Here is a 16,209-nt window from a genome sequence, read left to right on the forward strand (position 1 = left end):
ACTAGTCGCAAATCATTCTGAACGACGCTGTGTAATTAGATAGGACAATTACAACGATCGTATCACGGTACCTGACAGAGTCACTCTACGAAGGACAGGAAAAAATATTCCTTCGAGTTCTTTCAATAAACGAAAGTGTCTATGAAGTGGGAAGAACGCTCGTAGAAGTGATTTATCGGTTCAATTTAAAATGAAAGTGCCTTCATGAGTGACGTTCTTTTTCCCATAAATACACCTGCACTTCTTATTTATTTTTCTCCTCTATTAGCAAGTCGACGATAATCTTTTAAGAACATAATCTTGGCTCATGATTTAAAAGCAACGATACACCGCACGATTCAGGGTTTACATTAAACGAACAGGGTTGGTTTACTCGAATCACTGTAACTTTGAACACCTGAGAATTCGATCTTGAATTCTGCAAGGTATAGTCGGCTCTATTGTACCAGACAACTTTCTGTAGTTTGATGTAGAGAACAATGGGAAATTCTGCTAGGAAAACTATAGCACTGGAGAGCTGTTGGTGTAAGCGATTTACTTAATTTTCGTTGCAGTAGAAGCTGGGTTATCCGAGGTGATGTAACGGAGTTTTGTATAAAATGTGCAATAGAACGATAGGAAACTTTTGATCGTGTAATATCGTAATTAATTAATTACTGTCGTAGTGTTGGTTTAAAAATGTCGAAGCAGCTCGGACAATGAAAAATTTCGATCAAGCGGATAGCCGGGACTTTGCTGTGCTCATCGCGCCACCAACAATTTGAATAATTTGCTGTCAAAGCTGGACTGGTTTAAGAATCGTTCGTAACCGAATTCTGTAAGAGATGACGAGGCAAATTGCTTAGAAGGAAAGAAGCCTACGGTGGCCTACACGAGCGGAACAGGTATCTCGTGTATCTTATCGCAAGCTGGAAGAAACCAGCGAACCCGATCCTCGTCTACTCTCAACCGTCGACAGGTCGCGTGTAACCTGGCGCGCGATAATTACACACGCGAATTTCACTTTCGACCTCCGATACCGATCAGCGATTTGCTCGCATGCAGGTGCTCTGGACGTGCCTGCTCTCTATCTTATCGCTTTACAACAATGTCACCCGTCCCTTCTCTCTCAGCTACCTGCTTCCATCTTCCTTCGTAATGGTTCTTTATCCTTGGGCTGCTTACGACGACGCTACACATCGTCGGAGTAGCGAAAGAGCGAGAGAACGTACAAAGAGAGAAAAAGAGAGACACAGAGAGAGAGAGAGAGAGAGAGAGAAAGGGCGGCGTACTACGCGCGTACTCTCGAATACGATGTGACTGGGCGTTAGGTCGTGTCCGTGCAGACCTCACACCTACCAAAGTTCCGTAGTCATGAATGAACTTCCTTGTGTGGAACCGTTTATGCTTTCCCTTCCTGCCTCCGCCTCTCGTCGTTCGTTTCACACGTGTACGTATACACGGGCTGGCGGGCTGCGTGTGCGTGAGACCATTGTGTGTCTGCCTGTGCAACTCTCTCGCTCGCTCCTCTCTCTGTGTATGTGTGTAAGCGCGGTGCACGTCCTCCCGTGGGGGTTAAACGGCTTCCCAACGTGGTCAATAGTTTCCCGATCCCTCCCTTTCCATCCCCTCGCCCCCCGCACACTCATCCGCCCGTCCACCCCATCCCGCTCGTTTCCCTTTAGTCGTCGAGCTGCCTCTGGCGCCGCGACGTTTCCTCTCAGCCACTTTATATCACGCGCCCTCCCAAAGAACAGAGAGAACAGAGAGGCAGGTGCACGTCCACCGAGTACACCGTCGTCCGACCCTCTTTTCCCTTTCGTCCTCCTTCGTCCTGCTCTTCCTGTTCCGCGCTGTCTCGTGCTCTTACAACCTCGCTGCTGTCCTTCTTACTCTTCCTCGGCTTTCTCTCGCTCTGCCTTCTTTCTTTGGACCTTTCGATCCGGTCGTCGTGCCTTGCCTCACACCACCGACCAGTCTAATCCTAAGATCGATCTCCGCAGCCCGAGCCACGTGCCACTTGTCCTTTCAGGACACTGTCCTCTCGTCAGCTGGCCAAAGCTCAGCGACTTCGATCTTCTAGGCTGGTCTTTCGACTGGCAGCTTCTGTTTGGTTCGAAGATCGTCAGGATGGAAGGTGAGGCTCGAACGTGGGTCAGCAGGAATGCGAGTACACCACGTGGTGGATACCTTTCTTAGGGAATTCGTGGCACGAAGGGAGATTCCCTTCGTCCAATTGGGAGTTGTTACTTGGCCAATAGCTTGGAGTCTGCGTGCGTTTCGTGGAACAAGTAGAACTTGGGACTTCGGTTATGTTGACGTTGAACATGGCGGACGTGTGACATCTCGGTGAACGAAAGGTACATCTTAAGCCTCCAAGACTGCAATGATCGTGATCCTGTAAGCTCTATGAGCGCGGCAAACTCACAGTTGTCCAGGTGTTAAGAAAAGAATATTGGCACACGCGTACAGGTGACTGGGTACACAGAACCGTACACCTTCGTGCAGGTAGACGTAGGCAGGTAGCTATTAGCTTAATGAGCTAGAGAATAGAGGTGGCATCAATCCTAGCACTAGGTTCAAGTCTACCATCCGATACCATCAGAGGAACATCTGAGAGATACAAATTCATTTTGTCAAAGACTGTCAGCTATGCGGAAAAGTCAAGTTAAAAAGTATACGCAGCGGGAAACTCGGAGAGAAAAGAGGACAAAGAACGACGTCTCACGCGTTTCAAAATTAAATAGAGAGGTATTTGCTGTCGATTAGTGAAATATTCGAAATTTGTTCGTTGACGAGTCGTTATGCGAATCGTTTCACTGGCCAAACTCTCACGAGACACCGTGACGACCATAAATCAACCGCTGGCGGTAAAAATATCGACCGGGAGGGCGTGCAAAGTGATTGCGCTGGTATTATAGACGATCAAGCAGCCGTAACATCGGTACGACCCAGGGTGCTCGACCACGTGGCGAATTACACAGATTCTCCCACGCCATGCGGCTGCTCGTCCTTCACCTCCCTCTCTTTATCGCGTTCTCACCCCTTCTAGCCTCTCTTTCCCTTTAATCTATCCAACCTATAGTCTCCTTTCCGCCAACATCGCTTTGTCACGTACATGTGCTCGATCAGCTCCGCTCGTTCTCTTTTCTTTCTTCGTTTTGGTTCGCTGTGTATAGTCGATGAAACGAACACGATGTCGGCCAATGAGCGGTAAAATTAGCCTGACATTTGAATGTACGTGACGTTCGAATTTGCCGAGTAAATCTGTCGACACGCAGAAGCCAGGGAAACCGTGTTTTGTCAGTTTTTCTGCCACAAGATGAAACTGTTAATCGTCTCTTAGATAGCCTTTGGGAAATATCGTGCAATTAACAAAATTTTATTTCTATATATTCTTCATATTATTCTTTGTAAAACGTGCAAGTAGAAGCTTCATAGTCTGCTGTAAAAATTACGCTGCTGTCCTAATTCGACTTGAAACTACGACAGTTTGAAGTAAATTACGCGACACGTTCAGGCCTCGAGCAGTTGTTCCACCAGTGGGGAAGCCACTTCGCAGCTTTGAAACTCTTCTTATAATCTTGCTACGCAGAGGTATCGCGTCTGAATCGCGTCAGGAAGTAGCTGTCTGTCACAGAAAGCCTTTAATCCTGACGCGGTTTCGTTGCCCAGTTCGTAATTCTACTAATATCAACACCATCGACGCTCTCGCGAAACGTCGTCATAGCGCAGCGAAGGGTCCGGTTCACGACCTTGTCGTATTTTTCCTACCGACTGTACCACGTTCTGCTATCACGGTGACAGGAACACGAACAGAAAGCAGTTGCACAAAAGGTGCCATTCCCCTGCAACCATCTCCGCCAGCCGTTCATTGGCTCGTGAATGGCTTCGAACTATGTACTATTAGGCCATCAGCCACGACACAGCCAGTCGTTTTCCGTGTGTGTACGTATACCGTAACAGGGCAAAGGAGAAAACGAGACGGCGTAAACGGCGGGACAGAGACGAACGATCGGGGAACCAGGCAAGAATGAATGGCATACGCCGCGTTAATAGCTTGTTCTCGCTTCAGGGTTGCGCGAGGTCAGTTCGCTTTTAACCGGCTCGATGCCCCGTTATAACTCGCACGACCGTCACCTGTCTTCTTTTTGGCCAGGCTGATACGTTAGAGGGATTTCGAGCGTGAACGCAACTTGCCGGGCTAAATTGATGACTGAATGGCTGGCTGAATGGGCCGGCCAAGGATTACGCTCGATCTACCGGCTATTTGGCAGTGCTTTATCTCGTAGCCGCTGGATACGCGGTCGTTTTCTATTTGGAGAAACTCCTTTTGCCTCTGTTGTATGCGTGATGCTTCGCAGTTAGCTCGTTCCTCACGAATTAGGTGCTGGACCTATTGTTTTACGTGCATTCACAACCACCAGACAGGGAATTAGTTTCATTATCACGTTTGGTTGAATAATCGAAGAGTCGGTGGAGTTGGAACGAAACGTTTAACGCGAAGGAGCTGCAGTTACTAACAACTATGAAATTGCGACGGATCTTACGAAACCGCTCGTTATCTTTAGGTGAAATTTTCTTGGAACGCGACAGTGCCTTCGAGGACGAGATTGGTCTTTGAATAAAACGAGCCCAACTTAAAGCAATTTAACTTGCCCAACTTCCAACCTTCTTCGCTATACCAATTTTTTCCCTATGTTCCCATCATCGATCTCAAACTTCCCTCCAACCTATCTATACCATTCTCTAACGAACTTTGTACACTGACCATTTTCCAAACTTTTCAGATTCCTTTGGACAATCCTTGAAACTCCAAGACACCTTACCGGAACCCCACGAGCGACCAGCGACAACCTGCGACTATGCGGCATCAGGTACCATTTTTATTCTCTTTATGTTCTTGCGTAAAATTCAAAGACAAAGTAACACACGCAAAGCGTACTTGTCGATTATAACATCCATTGGCTAAGGCAAATTTCCGAGCGGGTTCTACTCTTTCAATCGCGTGAATGGGAATATTAATCCGCGTAAATATCCGTCTAGCTACGACACGAGAGGTTTGATTCGACCTTTTGCTCCTCGCCATAACTGGCATCGAATGTACAGCTGTGTAGGACACCGAAAGGAAAAATATACCTGCGTTACTCTGGCTTGCGCCTTCATTTTCCACGTGTATGATAATTGATGTAAATAATTTGAAATAAATAACGGTACACGTGAATGATAACTGACGTGTCATGAGTACAAGCTTTTAAAAAGTGGCTGGCGCTGCAATTACAATCGGATGCGGTTTCCACACCGGCAAAGTACCGAATTTTGAAATTCGACTCACCGCATTCTTCCTCTGCGGTCTTCCCTCAAAAAGAAAAAAAAAAAAAAAGAAAAGAAAAAGGAAAGAAACTCTTCATTTCCAATAAGAGGGAAGCATCCCAACAGTCATAAATATCTATCTCTCTGCCTCTGTCCCTCGGACGGAGTTGCGCGGACGAAGCAGCACAAAGCAAACGGGAATGTGATTTTTCTTGCCGGAAACCGCGCTCGACCGCCTCATCAGCAGGGAAACCACGCGTCTGCGGTGGCACGCGGCCGAGTTAATAGCCCTGCTTCAGGGTTGCCTCAGGTTAGTTGACGTTTACATAAATAGTCGGGACCGTGGCTCGTGCCGCTGTAAAAGAGAACGGTTCGACGGTGTCGTGCCTGCGGGGGAGGAAAGCGGCACGGTGACGTGTACACACGCACAGGCTACCAACACGGATCCCATTAGAGCGAGATAGAATAATGAAAAGCAGGAAGAAAGAAGAGGGTCGCCAGTAACACGTTAAAGAGGAACGCAGAGAGACAAAGAGAGAGAGACGGACAGAGAGACGAAGGAAACGGAAGGAGGCTTGGTCGCAACCGTGGCGGCAGTTGGTGACAGGTTATTAGTCTGCCGTAAGTCTGGCCGCGGTGAATGAGAATAATAGCTTAGGTGTGACATTGCCCCAGTGCCTAGACTCGTGCCAGGCGGTTTCCGTCTCTTTCTGTTCCGCCAACACGGTACCTCTTCGTCCACCTTCAGACTCCCTTTTGCTTCACCACGTGGCCCCGTCTTTCTTCGCTCCGCGACGCTTGTGTTCGTGCTCCGTCCGCTTGGCCGGCTGAAGCCAGGCATTATTGTCGTAATCTAGGTCTAGGCTTGCTCTCAGCAGGTGTCATGTGCCTATTGTTCCTCAATGAAAATCTCGGCCCCTCGGTCACGCCATCGGAAACCAGACGCGCGCGGTGCTCGTTCCTTGGCTGGTGAACAGCGGCACGCGCCACTTCACAGAGACAGAGAAAGGTACGCCGCGGGACAAAACCTTCGCAGCGGCCGCGATTTGCGCACGGATTCTTCTACCGTCTGTTTAGCCGTCGCGCTGGAACGTGCTCGCGCACACACAGAACACACAGAACGCTCGCCTGCCCGTAAGTAAGTCTACTTTTACCTTCGCGTGTGCCTGCGAAGAGAGCAGCTCGTGCAGCGACGCTGAGGTCGAGACAACGTGCGTGCTGCTTGTCAAGCTTATCAAGAAAAGAGGGAAATCGAGTTGACTGTTCCTAATCTACGGATTGGGAACGTAGGAACGATCGGAGGAAGGTTTGGAGGTTTCAAAAAGTGGACAGCGATGCAGGTCTTCTCGAAGCTTTGGGTCTGCGACTGTTGGATCGTTTCGCTCACTCGATAAGGTTCGTGGCTGTTTCTGGTACTTGCATCTTGGGTCGAGGATACGAGCTACGTGGCATAAACAAGCTATTAACATAGGTACACGATAGAAATTATTCGTTGAAAAGCGAGTCACGTGACCCGTAGATCAGAAGTACCTAAGTGAGCCGAGGGAACGTTACGGTTTAGAACGACCACGTGGTAGTCAAACGTAGCTTACGATACACCTGTTCTGATACTATATTGCAACCAGCCTGAGTCATAAAAATGAACTTAACACGAAGATAACTCTACCTTACTCCATGTACCGACGTGTTTCCATCATGTGCATGAAAATTCCAAGAACCAACTTTCCTACGTTTCGAAAACGCTCGACTAGCCCAGATAGAAGAACGCCAGCTATAAGAGAGGCAGCAGAGCTCATCAAGCGAGATCCAAACGAACTCTAACGTGTCGTTTCTGTGAGGCCGCGTGGGTAGCGCTTGTAATGAGAGCGCGAGATTTACGATCGTAATCAAACGTGACAGATAGCGCGTCAAAGAAAACAGGTCTGGTCGTTAGCTATGTGTCCCGTGCTTCTCTCTATCAGGTCTGGCTTCCTCTCGTCTAACTCGGAATCCACCTACTCCTCGTCCTTTCTCTCTCTCTCTCCCTTCCTCTCCCTTTGCCTGTCTCTCTTTATCTTTCTTCTCGTACACGGATCGACCCTAGAAAGAACTGGCACGCGCCCAACCGCTCGTGCATTAAACAGAAGCCTTTCGCCTCTATGTGGCGGGGAACAGGGCCGTGTGTAAGTATGTATTACACGGATGTATCGCACGAAGCTGTAGAGCGAGGCCACCGTATAAGCTAAACAAATCCACGAACGCCGCGGCCGCCTGCGACGTCGTCCGTGTGCCGATTCGTCCATGTTGGTGACACACGTCGCCGGTGTATTGACATTGGTTAACGGCGGCCTGTCCCGTTGACATTGGCGGCGACGGTGGTTTGTCGGTCGGGTTCAGGTTCACGGAAGCCATTCACGCTTCGCACGCCGGCATAAAGAAGCGCCTGTGGCGCCTACGGCCGATAAACTGGGTTGCCGCCGCATTCAGAAGGGGATTTACGCGAGCTTTCGCGTTCCAACGTGGAGCAAGAGAGAGGGACGTAGGAGCTCGGGCAAATCGAGGTTCGTTCGCATCGCTTCCTTTTGTTCCTCGTCAAAGGAGGCAGCTTCCGTCGAGCGGATCGAGGCTTTAGGATGTTTCGAGCCAGGACAATCGGGTGTTTTAAATTTGTAGGTTTCACGGTGATCGTCGCGTGTCGCGTTCGTGGCTCTTCAGGTTCCCAGTGTGCTTCTGATAGCGCGCTTCCTTGCAGTTCGCTCTTTTTCGCTCTGCCTCGCAGAATATTCCTTCGCGTGTTTTCCTTTCACATTCTTTTTATATACTTTGTTATCTGGGGCAACGTTTTCGTCGCTTCTTCGTTATCAGATAAACGAAGATCATTAAAAGGTGTAAGCAGTCGGAACCGTGCGAATCTTAAATTAACTTGCCGCGGTTTAGCGAATGCTCGGTGTTGCGCTCCATCCTGTTTCCAATATTATCTTTCTTATCTCATTCGCAACTACACGCCGCACAAGTGGAAAGTAAGAAACAATTGCTCGTCCCGCGTCCTAATAAATTTGTCTCTGAAGAGGGTTAGTAAGGATCAACGAGATCGAATCAGTTCAGATTAGATGTGTCTTCATCCTACTTGAACCCCATGTAGATTTAATTCATTTGCAAGAGAAAGGAAAGAACACGCCCCTGTTAAAAGTATCCCTCGTTCATCTCGGTCAGTAGGTCAAATCGCTGGGTCCTGGCTCTGCGTCAAATCACCACGCACCATCTCGACCTTCTACCATCTACAGGCAAAGTGCAGAAAAACAGGCTGTCCGGTGCAGCGGACAGATTAATTAGTAGGTTGATCTTCGTCGGACTAATCCCCTTTCACGGGAGTCGTAGGGGACGAGAAATAGAAAGGGAAAACGGGCGGCAGAGAGCGTGCGTGGTCGATATAGCCGGTCTGGTAGTTGAGAAACTGCACCAATTGCACGAGTTTCAGCTCGTTAATGAAGTGGCTGGCGTCAGTAACGACGTACGCTCGGCTGCCACGGCCCGTAATGACGCGGCTCTCGTACAACTAGCGTTTTCTCTGTAGTGGTTTGCAAAGGGTACTCGCTTGTGTTGGTGTGGCACGTCCGCTGGGTCAGGTTCACAGCAGCTATTAACGCTTCACACGCTGGCGTAAAGAAGCGCCAGGCGCCTACAGGCGATAAAGTAAGGTAGAGAGGAAGATGCCGGGGCTGAGGCGAGGAGGCGCCGCCACTCATCGGCTGCTAGACGGGGAACGCGAGGGGTTGGTTTGCTACGGCGTCGTATCAGTGTACAGACGCGCAAGGACGAAGAGCGGCAGAGGGCAGCGGGAATTTCAGGGTCGTAGGGAGATAATGCCTCTCTTAGAGCGTTCGTGAATGGAACGGATCGTTTCCCGCTACTACGACCTTTCCTCGCGTGGTCCTACGGCGAAGGGTCAATGGCCCTGTTTAAAGGCGACTGCCACGATCGTTCCACTACGTCACCAGGCGTGATCGTTTTGCGAAGGATCAGCTGCGATAACCGATCCACTCTCTCTCTCTCTCTCTCGTGGATTTTCTTTGTACGCGTGCAGCTTGAATGGTCGGTGAAGTTTTACGAGCGTTTTAAGATCGACTTTATGTCTAGCGGAGGGCCGGGCATCATTTGTGTAACTCAACGTGCTTGTTGAATCGACTGCGTGAATTTTAGCGGTTGCGGTTTAGTTTTGTGCTTGCAGATATCACGTTATGGTGTTGCGGTAACGTTTAGCATCCCGGTCATTGCAACTGCTCGAATCGTAACGCAATTCAATTTCTTCGCAGACATACGTCCTTCGAATTGTACCCGTCGTTCTGTGGTTCAGTTCTCTGTAGGAGATTGTTAGCGTCGTTAATTAGAATTTACATCCCGCCAATCTTCTTTGCGGAATCAATTTTCAGTCTTCCAGCAGAAATAGGTCGGCGAGATTACGTTCATCTATCGATCGATCATGTAGCTGCCTCTTCAAAAACTGCGATCGTGGACGCTCTTATATATATATATATCGATACGGTGAAGATAAGAGCAATTAAACGGATCGTTGTATAACGTCATTAACTTGTACATTGATCGATGTCGTTAACCTAATTATCTGGTTAAATAACTGGCTTGTATTATATTTAATCAACCATCTCGTAGTTTCTTTCTCTTCAGAAGGATTCACTGACGATATCTAACGTCATTAACCCGAACATTATCAACCGTCTTCTTTGGATATTCGACTCGAACGACACTTACCCATCCATCTCGTAGCTGCCTCTTTCTAAAGGGACGACGTTTCTAAAGGACCAACGTCGGCGTGATAAAAATACAAATCGTCGGGTCGTCGATCGCAGCATCGTGAACGCGCGACTGCCGCTTTCTCGCTGACAATGCTACCGGGCGCGTAAACACGAGGGTAAGTTTCCGCTAATTTGAAATTCAAGATGCGGCGGCTGCGGGATTCCCTAAAAGAGATGTCAGGCTAGGGATATCAGCTGACTGGCGCCGTTGCTAAGATGCACCCATTCATCCCCGCCTGATCCCAGCTTCTCTTTCTTCATTCACACATTCACGGCGGGCCCTCTCGTGTTCGCCCATTGACGTGCCTCTATTTTCTCTCTTCCTCGTTCCCTCCCGGTCTAGCCACCAGGCTTGGCCGTTATGTCGGCCGATTACACCCTCTCTTTCCCTCCTCCCTCGGCATCTTTCTCTCCTAACGTCCTCTTGCGGTAATACCACCACGACTAACGCGCAATCACGACCACCAAGAAGCATGGATATCCAACGAAGCTTCCTCGGCTCGCTACCGCCGCGTCATCCCCTTGCCTTCGCTAACACAAATACCCTTTCCCTCTGCTCACCGTCTGGCCACGTTCACCGACCTCCACGTGCCATCCCTCTGGCTCACCGTCGCTATTTTTCTTCCTCTTTCACCCGCCGCTCTCCTCGCCCAGCGCTCAGCCAGCCCCGGTATTTTCCTTTGTTTATCGCCGCGAACAACTTAGCCAGCAGGTAGCTGGCGCAACAAAGACGGAAGAAACGAGCGGGAATGCGACTGGACTGGGCGGACGCGCACCTCCTCGTGCAACAAGGATGCCACGAGGAAGACGATTGCCGGCCACGCGAGATCCTAACAGTTCGAGCGAAACGAGAGACGCCGCTTGCTACGAACAAGGACAGCCTGGCGTCGTTGGCTGTTCGTGCGTTTGGAATTTTGCGGGCAACTCCGACAGATCGATGTCCCGGTCGAGTCGGAATTTGACTCTTCCATTTGATGTAGCTGACTCTTAATAGGTCGGGTCAAACAGGATAAATAAGTGGCGATTTGGAAGCTAGTTACTGAACAGCTCTGTCAGGATCAGAAGCAATGTAGCGAGACACGCTAACAGACAAAAATGGAACAAACCTGGAGTACAATGTATCTTCCCATACGCGACTTGATCCACCAACCAGTACCAGTTAATTAACTATTACCAGTTAAGACGGTTAATGTCGATCGATCGGTCGAAGTCGTCTGTTCCTCTTGAAAAATCTGTTTCTTTGCACTTGCAGTGTTATCTTCGGTTATTATTGAAAAAAAAAAAAGAAGATGCAGCAGATGTCCGGACTACGTTAACGCGTAAGCTTTCTCTCCTGAGAAATCTGCTGAAAAGGAGACTCAGCGCAAGTTATATCACCTTCATCTGGTTGTCAGAAGTTACGTTTCATCGTAACGTGTCGATCGAACAACATCTGACAAAATGGTGGAACGATTAACGCGTTATACACAGGCTGTTACCTTGCTGAACCGTAGAACACTATGAAAAAGTCGCCTATATTTGCTCGCGTAGTTTCGTTACAGGATAAGAAAGGTAAACTGCACTCGAAACGGTGACCATTAAATCTGGCAGTGGCATAGTCCAGTCCGTTACAGGCTGTAGCATTCTTCGCAGTTAAAAACCAACTTGCTGTTATCTTCAATGTTTAAACCCTTTTCACCACTCAGCCTAGTCGCGTCCTACATCTCGTCTCCTTGACCCGAGCATTTTTTTTCCGGCGAAGTATCTTTGCCAACTATATCCGACAGCGGTGGAAAACGTTCTCGCCAGAGCGGCAAACGAGTGTTTCCTTCTTGAAAATGAGAGTCCTTGAGCAATGTACAAACATGGTAAGTTAGAAGATCTACGATTCAACGAAACTTGTTAAACGTAGCGTTCTTTTGTCTATCGCTAAAGAAAGTTAGGTAATTGCTACGAATCTGGCAACAAATACGCCGAGATAAGTTGAAAACAATTGATAATAATTTAAAGTTACCGCATAGCGTGTGAAATAATAATGAAATCTAGTACGTGTCGCATCATTCTACCGAGGTATTAAGGATTCATACGCTTGTCCCAGCTGGCCTACTTCCAAGACACAGTTTCGTGCACAGTCACCATATCTACCCCTCGTCCGCCGAAAATCTACGATAATACGACTCTAAATCATTCCAACGAGCTGTGTATCTCATAACGAAACTTCCAGCCTGCGGAAGTTTCGCGGAGAATCGAAGCAACCCTCGCCTAACCCTTTCGCAGTCCTATCGAGTTTAAACGCGGCTTGGAATTATTCATTTTCATCGAACGAGTAGCAATCAGTAGCTCGTACGAATGACGTTCGTAGAAATTCGTATTTCTTCGAGTATTTAACAATGTCTCATACTCAGCAAACGTTCACGTCCTTAGATCTAGACGCTAAACGTCCACAGGGTAGAAACGAGATTCGTAACCGCCACTTCCATTAATTATTTTCCATGAATTATTTTCCACCACTTTGAAATGTTCCCTGGTAGCTTCAAACGAACCTACCCAACGGCGTAGCCGAGCAACTTGGAAGAAGGTGGCGCTATAAACTCGAGAGAGGCTGCTGGTTTCCGAACGAGAATTTCTAAATTTCATGAATCCGCCGGTAGCTTAGTGAAGCTAAACGGCAGTTTGGAAGGAGCCAGCGTGACGAGGCAGCAGCGAGCTGAAAGGCGATACAAGCGGAATAATCCTTCGCTTCGCTGACTGAGAGCAGACGCTCGATCGAGTCAGAAAGATTCCCTCGACGGGCTAAAAGTCGTTCGATACCTCGGGGTTCGTGTCACACGTGGCGTACCCGGCAAGGCAGAGCTGGTTCGCGAGGGTGGCGATACGGTACGGCTCGTTGGAACTGAAATATTCCAGTCGTCCTGTGCTGCGGGCTCTTCTCTTCGTTCACTGGGTCAAGTTCAAAGCGCCGGGTAAGACGGAGGCGGCTGTTCGAAAACGAGGAAGACGGTGAAACGCGGAAAGACGAGGAACGCGGAAGAAGGGCGAGAGAAAGGAGAAGCAGGAGGGCGAGGAGGAGGCAGGAAGGACGACTAAAGTCGTTCTTTCGTTAGTAACCACCGATCGATGGTTGATCGAGATAACAGGTAGGCGAGGTCGCTATAAGGGGTTTGCGAAGTTTCGAATGCCGGTTTAAATTCCCCCCTGTCGCCACCCTGCCCATCCCTCGCTCTTCCCTTTGCTCTCTTCTTCCCTCTGTCGGCCGTTCATTCAGCTCGTTGCCTCGTTCTCTTTCTACCTCCGGCCGAGTATCCCTCTTTAATCTTCTCCCTCTGCGGCGCGGCACCCCACGCGAATGTAGGTGAACTTGCCTGGTTCGAGGTAAACTACCGTCGAGACCACGCCGGTGCACGCGTGTGTCCGTGTATGCTTTATATGCACTTCCGTGTGCACGCGACACTGTGTGCGCCCGGTACGAGCACCGGCTGACACGTTTGCACGGTTCGTTAGCGGATACCTGGTGCTCCAGATTCGCGGCACGACCGCGCCACCATAGCACAGACAGAGATGGAGAGAACGAGCCGACTGCCGGGAAAAAGAGCAACCAAGAGAAGAGAAAGAGACGGAGAGAAGGTAAAGGGCTTATCGCGATGGCAGCGCGCTGCAGGAATCCGGTCCGCTTATCGCTCCTGCTGCCTGTAAACATCGACGGTGATCTGCCCTTTCGTGTACGACTTCCTTGTTGCACGTCCTGTTCCCGATCTTTACCGGCTTCCTCCTCAAGATCCGCTGCTTCCGATTACACGGCTAAGTACACTCTAACCTATGAGTTTCGGTGTGTATAGGATTTTCACCGAGTTTATTCGCACAGCAGCTTCTTGTTCCTCACCTTTGCCACGTCTCCTCTCGAGATTAACCGATTCCCATTAAGAGGATTATGCGAGTCTCTAATAGGTGCGAATTCTCCTCTTCGTGGTTCCATCGAAAAGGAGCTTTCTTCTGAAGATTTGGCTATCACATGGATAATAATATTTCCTCCACGTATAGATGATTCGATGATTTTTAGTGGAAAGCCAGGTTGCTGTTTCGAATTTTTACTACGTCCCTTCCGAGGATTGGCTGGTTCCAATTGCAGGGACAGGTGGATTACGAGTGTTAGCGTGTGTAGGATAGGAAACGAGCTTCCTGTTTCTAATCTTCTCTACGTTCTCTTACAGAAGAGCAGTTTTCAAATTCAACCAGTTCCACGTCGAAATGATCACTGCTGTTTGATTTCGTAATTAAGTCGTATCTTTCTCACTGTCCTCAACGTTCAACGATGTGACATTAGTTGCGCGCTAAACTTATACGCTCCCTACAAAACATTCTGGTTTTGCCAAGTACCAAGTTCCAATTACCAAGAAATACGAATGTTGGCGAGTGTACGTAGCTGTGACGATAAACGCGATCTTTACCGGGTCAAGTTTATCCCGTTCGAAAGAGGAAAGTCGAAGGGTCTTGCTGAACGATAAAGAAGTCCGACTCCTTGTATACACGGCGGATAAAGCGCAGAAGGAGAGCAGGCAATCTCGTGATACTAATGAGCAATCGATGTCTTATTGAGATATCCTTCCTTCCTCCTGTCTCGTCTTTTTCTGCTCTTCCTCTTTAAAGGAGAACCCGAGCCTTGTCTCCGATCCCCGCAGGTCTCCTTGGGTCCAGCGGTTTCACTTTTACTTTTTTGCCCGTTCCACGGTCTCAATCTGTCTTCCAGCTTTCGCTTTCTTTCGCTGTCGGGCCATCGTACAATGAGTCATGTCGCTGACGTTAGTTCGCGTAGGCTTTGTATAACAGGTTGTTGCACTTTGCGTACGAGCGCGGATCCTCCTCCTCTTAGTTTACAGCACCAGATGCAGCGATTATCCTGCTCGCGCTTATCACACCTACGTGTACAGCATTTCAGACGATGGTAGTTGGAAGACTTTGTGGTTGACCAACATTTTGTATTTGTAATTTTGTACGTGTAAGTGGACTTGTCGATGATTCGAGTTGCTTCTTGCGCTATGTTGAGCTCATGAGATGTGTGTGAATACAAAAGGACGCGTGGATAAATTGCAAGGCAGAAAATATATATTTTTAAATACTGAAGTGTAAATACAAATGGGAATATAATTGAGCTGATCCAGATCCGCGCGCTAGCAGTGTTACCCTATGACTGAAAACCCTGAAGCCAACGTTGCCTGTGTACTGTTTATGGTCTGCCTTTGACCCAGTCTTTTGTTTATGCTATCGGTGGCTTCGATGCTCGAGGAAACTCAAAGACCAGACGTAGAGATTTCTTAGAAGTGACGACCGCTTCAACACAAAGTATCGCGTTATTTTGCTTCTCATTGAACACGCTATCCCATAAACCTACATCGATCTAATACATAAACAGGCAATTCTCTGAATCGGTTCTTCTTTTAATCCAGAAAATATCTTCGTTCCTCGAAGCTACTATTCTTCTAAATTTTCCCATTACGAAATTCCAATTATTATTTCAAATTCAACTCTCTACGGGCAAGTTCCACCGCCGATATCGCAAGGACACAGCTCGATAAATTGCACAGCTGTTTCGATGACCACTTCAACACGCTAAAATACCTTTCAAGTTTGATCGTCAATCACGAGAGATGATCAGTGATAAGGGTAGAATACGTAGGAAATTATTTCAGAATGTACGAAAATTGTATTGTCGTTATACAAAAGAGTAGAAAGAAAGGAGAAAGGAAATAGAATGGGAGGAAATCCATTAGTGGGATTTATCTTTGTCCCTGCGGGTTGCTCAGGACGCGAGTCTGATTTAATATGTAGGAGGATTTTTACGTTTTACTTGGCTGCTATCATCGTTCTAAATTTATTCACCATAACCCGATCAACGTTGTAAATAACATGCTGTAGCTGTTTCAGCTCTTTGCAAATTTCTATTATAACACGTGAAATTTTAATTGGGTCAACTATGCTTTATAATCGCTGCAAATATTAATTTAGAAACTTCTCCGTTAAACGTGTTCCTAAAAAGTAATTTCCTAAAAGAACGTAGTACTTTTAACGAAAGGTATCGAAAAACGAAAGAACCTAAAGCAGCTTGCACGAAAGAAGTTAGATCTTTTAGATCTTTTTTTTTAGAATTTTTAGA

General features: G+C 48.1%; 1 long non-coding RNA gene across 3 annotated transcripts in view; it reads left to right on the forward strand.

Annotated features, from left to right (window-relative positions):
* The window catches only part of LOC139996411 (uncharacterized), a 283,455-nt gene that overhangs the window by 91,804 nt on the left and 175,442 nt on the right, over positions 1–16,209 (forward strand). For all 3 annotated transcript variants that reach the window (XR_011802229.1, XR_011802228.1, XR_011802230.1), the window contains exon 4: positions 4,770–4,856. This is a non-coding gene — a long non-coding RNA (uncharacterized lncRNA). The remainder of the gene's footprint in view (positions 1–4,769; positions 4,857–16,209) is intronic.

Source organism: Bombus fervidus, chromosome 18 (assembly GCF_041682495.2).
Source record: "Bombus fervidus isolate BK054 chromosome 18, iyBomFerv1, whole genome shotgun sequence".
Taxonomy (NCBI): domain Eukaryota; kingdom Metazoa; phylum Arthropoda; class Insecta; order Hymenoptera; family Apidae; genus Bombus; species Bombus fervidus.